Consider the following 6,628-nt stretch of genomic DNA (forward strand, 5'->3'; position numbering starts at 1 on the left):
TTCTCCACGCCTTATATCGTTCCCAGTCCGACATTTGGTTCTCCACACTCAATCCCTTTGAAGACTCTGGAAGCAGCCTCTCCTTTTTCATAAAAGCAGAAATCAGTATGTCTCGCCTCCCCTTGGCTCCCTGGTGGTCCCTCCCGGCCTGCGTGCCTTGCCAAGCACTTGCTTGTCTGGGTTTAATAAGTAGCGGCCCTGCTCTAGTGATGGAAATTAGAGGTGGATGCTGCAGCAGAGCACAGTGCAAGAGTTTCTAGATTGTTCCTCTCCCTCCTTGCCCATGTTTCTGCGATGGCATGGCTGAGGCTTGGATTAGAAAATGCACCATGCCACAGCTGTATTTGCTTCGGGAGCAGTACACCTCCTGCTCAGCCTCCTCTAAGCCCCCATTCCACCTACCTCCATGTGGGATTGGAAATTACCACCTGAATATGAAATATGAACCAGGACCTGCAGGATACCCCCACTTCGATGGGCTAGAAGCCAGAGACCAGTGGGACAGCCCAGTTCCCAGCAGGCACTAAATCTCTGTGTCTCAGCAGCTGGGCTTTGCCCTGGGTGTTTGTAAAATAACACTTTTCCAGGAAAGTCATGGTGTTCACACCTTAGATCCCTATTCTGCTGTTCTCCCGTCCCTACAGCTCTGCTTCATGAGATGCACCAAAGGCTGGTAGGAGGAGCACTAGCTGGGCAGCCACCAGAAGCCAAAAGTTCAATGACTTTGTCTTTGGGCCCACTGATGATTGAACTATTTACAGAAGTAGATGGCATTGGTAAGGAGCTTGGAGTTAAATTAGCTGATGAAGGGTTTGAGAAGCAAACCTCTTTCTTTCCTCCCCAGCTCCAGCTACTTCCCACATTGCTCACTGGCTTCATCAAGAACATCGCATTCTTGGGGCATCCTTTCTTCTGCCCTCCTGGCCATAACTGGGCTCCCACTATGTAAGCCCATCTGAAATCTGGTGGAAGATTGCTCTGGGTAATCTCAAGCCATGATGACATGAGCTTTGGAATGGGGCAAGGTCAAATATCTGTATGCTTCATCAGTTCCTCTATCCCTCTTTGGAGATGTTTTAAGCAGAACTTAAACCTGTTCTGTGTGAAAATTTAAACAGAGTTAGGGTTGTGAAGGTACCCACCTCCTGTGGCTCAGCCAGCAGTGTAGGAGTGTTAACCATCTGATTTCAGACCCCCAGATATATCTTCTGTGGATAAGGCGTAACTTCAGCTACTCAGTTGCCTGCCTACTCTGCAAGCAGCTCTTGCTCTCCATAGCACTTAGGAGCCATGAAATCAGGTGCCCCTGATTAATCACTCTGTGTGCTTGTGTGTCTATCCTGTTAACACTTGGAAAGTATTTCACATTCTCATGTTAATTCTTTCCTGGAACTTTGCATTGTTTCAGTTGAGAATGATTCCTGGCATGAGGAAAACAGAAACAGGTGAGTGACCAGCAGAGGATGTGCAAGACGGACTAAGACCTGTTTAGCTAGGATGGCTTGAGATACCAGAGCTGTGCACCTCAGCCCATGCCAGAAATTAATATAGCCTCTGCCATGATGGCAGGGAGCAAGATGCACTATTGTCCTTTTTGCTGCTGATCTTGGTCCAGCACATGCCATGTTCCCCCAAGCCTCACAACAAAGCTTGGGCTGTTTGTGGGTTTCCATGCAGCTTTGCCAGGCACAGGACTCAGCATCAGCCTAAGGTCAGTCAGGAAGGGCAGCTGGAAGACTGAGTGTGGCTGGATCCATACTGATGTAAGCTGCGATACTGCCGTGGAAAACTGTATCACTGTGCCAGAGCAGGCTTGTAACAGGAAAAGCCAGCCTAATGGCAAAGCAGGATCACAAGCTAATTTGGGAACACAATGATTATGCTAATCAAAACACCTTCCAGAGGTGAAGGGAAGGAAATTAACTAATCCTTCACCATGCACTGTGGAGTCCCTGTGGCCAGTCTGAAGGACCAGGTATATACACAGGTTGGAAGAAAGAGCATTTCCATCTGGGCAAGGAAAAAAGCACTGGGACCTCTCCCCTCCAGACACTCTTCATCCACATTGGATGCAGGACAGTTCTCTTCTTCCCATCCCCAAACTGGCTTTAGGTCCAGAAACATTCATGCTTCTCTTGAAAGTTTGGCTGGACGCAAACTCCTGTGACTCAGGGAGATGGAGCTTAACAAGAAACTTCATCAGAACTTAGAAAATCAGCTGAGAAGGGTTGAAGCAGTTCAGGGACATGCAGCTTGTCTTGCTCCACCGCCAACAGACTGTGATGGGGCAATCACTGGCTACATTAAGGGAACTCTTCTCACTTCCCATGTATGATCTTAGCAGGGTTCATGCTCATTGCATGACTCAATATCTGGAAATTCTAATCCAACTGAAAACAGCCCAGGAAGGCCCTCCTAACAAGCCAGGAACAAACACAGCTCTCAGCTTTGAGCAATCCCAGGGCAAGGTATTTTGGGAATGCTAGTGCTACAGAGCATGAGTAGAGGACATCAGTGCACTTGCAGGATTAAATAAAAAGCCACATAGTACCTCTGGCTTAGAAGAAACACACCTTAGCTGGGGACAGGATTCTCTGGTTAAAGCTCTTCCATGTTCACAAGGCTCTTCTGCCTATTGCCACCACACCTCCAATGTGAAATCCGTGCAACACCTCTCCTCCCCTGGCTGAAGCACCCTTTGGGGAGAGCAGAGGCATTGGCTTCTGCAGGTGCTTTTTGCCTGGTGAAACCTGCAGAAAGCACAGGGATAGGAAGAGAGTCTGTCCAATCTCCAACCGATCTAACAATGGGCTGTAAGCTTCAAAGAGGCTGATGAAAACCAGAAAAGTACCCAGAGAGCCCACCAGTGCTTTGGCTGGGTGAAGACTACAACAAGCATTTTGGAGGGGCCTGAACGCTGCGTGGGAAGAACAGCAGGGGTGGCCTGGCTTCCCACACAACAAAACCTGCACATCAAAGCCTCAGGGCCACTAGGCACCCAAAGGGAAGAGGAGCCCTGCCACACCAGCTCCTCTTATTCTCTGGGCTGGCTTTGCCAGGAGTCAACAGGGAAAAAGTGTGAACCATGTTCAGTCAGAACATGAAGTGTGAAAAAGTGTGAACCAAGCTTCAGTCAGAAGCTTGGGTGCACCTGGAGGGACTGCAAAATATTGGCACAAGAGAAAGCAAAGAGCCGAGGAGGGTTTCTTCTGTTCCATGGTAAAATGAAAGCTGCAGACAGAGGTAACACCTTCTGCCCAGACACTCACTGCCTCTGGACAGGTAATTTGGTTTTATGTGTTTATTTATAAGTGCCACATCACATCAGCACACAGCAAGAGTTTCTCTCACCTTGGGTTCTGCCCTGTGATGAGAAGCAGGAAAAGCAAACAGCACCTTTTTAGTCACCCTCCTGGGCTGCCTGATGGGACGTCAGCACAACCACACGGGGGAAAAATCCCTCCATGGCTTTTCCACCTAGGTGGATATGCCACTAATGTCACTTTTCAGTATGTCACACCAAGCCACTGCAAGCACTTTTCAGGAGGTGAATGCAGGCACAGCAGTACAGCTTCTCCTAGATCTCTCCTGGGTCAGCAGTGGAGGCATCTCCCAGGTCCCAGTTGAATGTACTGACTTGCAACAAGCATGGCATCGTCCCACCATTCATGCCTGTCAATGCACAGTGGCTCCTCCCAAGAAATCGTGTTCCATGCTCATATGAAAAAATACACTTTGTAAGTGGCATATTTTTCTGAAGGAGAAAATTTCCTGTTTGGAATATGGATTTTTCTTCCCACTCCACCACTCCAAATTTTATGTAGCTTTCTATGGGAAAAAAATTGACTTGTAATTTTTTCCCTTGGTTTTTCTCCTGTTTGAATATTTCTCCAGCCCACAGAAAACAAAGAGATGCCCATGGTGGGTGGAATTGATCTGTGAGATAGGACTGGAGAGGAGATGGGAAGTCAGCAGATTACTGTGTTGGAGGAAAGCCCAGGGCAGACAGGTGTCCCAGAACCCTCTCCTCCAGCACAGGACACAAGTGTCACATCACAATCAGGTCTCACAATACAGAAAGGGCTGTGATTGGATCCCTCTCAGTCCAGGGCAGCCTGGGCAGGACAGGCGAGTGTGCAGATGGGCTGTGGTAACAGGAGACAGGTTATAACTGTGGCTGGGTGCTGGCTGTGTCTGGGAGAGGTTCTTTGTGGGACCCAGACACCCTTTCTGCCCCTGCCATCCTTCTGGTCTGATGGGGGGGACAGAAACCCTCCCCTCTGAGCTCAACACCACGTGAGCTTACATGGCTCCCACCCTACTGCTCATTCCTCTGCTTCTGTGCGCTAGCAAAAAGCAGACAAGCCTTCCACCTGCATTAAATCTCTTTATTTCCATGAACTGGGATCTACCGCATCACCGTTGAAATGTATCAGATGGTTTCTAAACTAGACACACCTAGAATGGTTATTTATCCAGAGAAGCTGAACTGGTGTACTGACTCTGTAACAGCACCAATAAAGCAGATCATGATTAGAAGAAGAAGTAAGAGGAAAAAAAAGACAAAGAAAGAAGAAATAAAAAGATAAAAGAAAATTTAAAAATATATTCTTAAGCAGTTTTCCTTCCAAAAAATATAGCTGGAAACCTAAGGCTTAGGGTTAATCTGTGTTTGAGGTGGCACTGAAAAATGCCAAGGTAAATCCTAACTCTGAATTACTCTTCTTAGGGCAGAGCCGTGTACCTGCATATTGCTGTCCAAGAACATGCTGTGCTTGCTGCCTGCACACAATGCTTTGTAGTCAGAATCCTGTCTCTTAGCAGAGAAGGGATTTTTATATTAGCAAAAAAAAATAAAAAAAAAGACCTCTCTGAGTACATATATGATTACACTCAGGGGCCAGGCCGACTTTTCCACCAGGTGAAGGGCTGCATGGGTCAGCAGCATGGTACATTGCAACCCCCAGACCTCGCTGCAGCACCATAGCATAAATGCTCATGTTGGGGTGCCAAAACATCACGTGTTTTGGGCTTGGGGAAAGTTTTTGGGCATGCAGGGGCAAGCTTGGAATTGTGGGAGTTTCAGGTCCAGTTTCAGGTTTGCCAGAGGTATCTCACTTGTCCCCCTCCACAACACAACAGACTGGTATGGAATTGACACACCAGGGTGGCTGCTTGTACCAGCCCTGTGATAGTGGCATTGAACTCTGGCAGGGGGAAGGCACCTTGAAATCCTAAAATGCACTGCTAGGCTTATCCCTATGTCTCCAAGGGGAGCTGTGAAGGACAGCTGCAAAACACTTAACACTTTTTCCCTTGGATGTACCATTGCTCATTCCCTGCTGTTTGCCTGGCTCATCTGCTCAGTTTTAAGTTCCCTGGATAGTCATGCACCATCTAACACAACAGTGACTCCAACCTGGCCAGACACCTTGGTATTATCACCTTATTTTTCAGGTGTGCTGAAATAAAATCTGCTCTGGAGGGGGAGGCATGTCCCCAGCCACTTGCACTTAGGCTCTGCTCTCCCAGAATGACCATGAACACTGGAAAGCCTGCAGTTCGATTTAAAAGAGGACTTCTGGCCAGTGATTAACTTGGCAAGGGGCAGTGTTATTTGGTATTTGACAAAGGCCTTAAAAGTAAAACTGGAGTGAAAGGAGGTCGAATGGGAAAGCTGGGAATCGGGTCATCACGACACTGGTCAGTTTGAAGCACTGCGACACAGCAGAGCTGGCCCACAGGCAATGGGCATGGCCTTTGGCGTGCTTATACCTCCCAGGAGCTGAGCGCCTGGACCCGCAGATGCAGTGTGGATCCCTCCCAGCCAGCAGAAGTGGTTCCCATTTCCACTGCCAGGGGCAGTGACTCTTGTAAAGTTAATTAATCTCTTCATACAGTGTAATTAACCTCTTGGAGTGACTTATAAACAACAACATGTTGTAAAATCCAAGCATTTAAATGTGACATAAGTGCCAAGATTGTCTTAAAAAGCCTCCAAACTGAATCCTTTCAAATAACACATTTTGAGGTCTTTCTGACATAGTAGCACACACTTAAATTTAACAGAGGGCAGGGGTTCATACTTAGACTTTTTCTCAACTGTCCTGGTTAGACAAATGCTGTAATTTCATGTGTCCATATACTGCTAGAAGAGCAGATTCAGGTAGAGTTCCCAGTGGCAGTCACCCGTGCTTGAATGGTGAGAGGTCCCAGGAACACAATAGAAGGGTACAGGGCAACCATTGACCGAGAATAAAGCCAGCATACTCACCACTGGAAAGCTGCAGCCTGTCCCTGGATTTATATATATATGCTGCAAACTGTACTTTGACTCTGTGTACGCAAGGGAATACAATGTAAAGCTTGTCTGTATTGCTGCCTCTGCTCCTATTTGTATTTTAAAGGCCTATCTTGACTCCTGGATGAGATGCATTTTCCTAAAAGTGTCACATTTCCATTAACACCTAAAAAAACAAGAATAGGTACTTGTCAACTTGCCCTAGTTCAAGTGGAAAAGCAAGTAACATACTTGTTTGCAAGTCAGTAGATATTACTGAAGGAACTCTCATGATCATCAAGGCCCTGCTCAACCATAAGCACCTGTGCTCCTGGCTGGGAGACTGGA

At 47.3% G+C, this 6,628-nt stretch overlaps 1 long non-coding RNA gene across 1 annotated transcript in view; it reads left to right on the forward strand.

Annotated features, from left to right (window-relative positions):
- Positions 1-6,048, forward strand: part of LOC113974124 — a 13,806-nt gene extending 7,758 nt beyond the window's left edge. Inside the window, exons 2-3 of the long non-coding RNA XR_003536453.1 lie at positions 645-776; positions 5,458-6,048. This is a non-coding gene — a long non-coding RNA (uncharacterized LOC113974124). The remainder of the gene's footprint in view (positions 1-644; positions 777-5,457) is intronic.
- Positions 6,049-6,628: the final 580 nt, after the last annotated feature.

This window comes from Neopelma chrysocephalum, unplaced genomic scaffold, assembly GCF_003984885.1.
Source record: "Neopelma chrysocephalum unplaced genomic scaffold, ASM398488v2 Primary Assembly neopelma1_117, whole genome shotgun sequence".
Taxonomy (NCBI): Eukaryota; Metazoa; Chordata; class Aves; order Passeriformes; family Pipridae; genus Neopelma; species Neopelma chrysocephalum.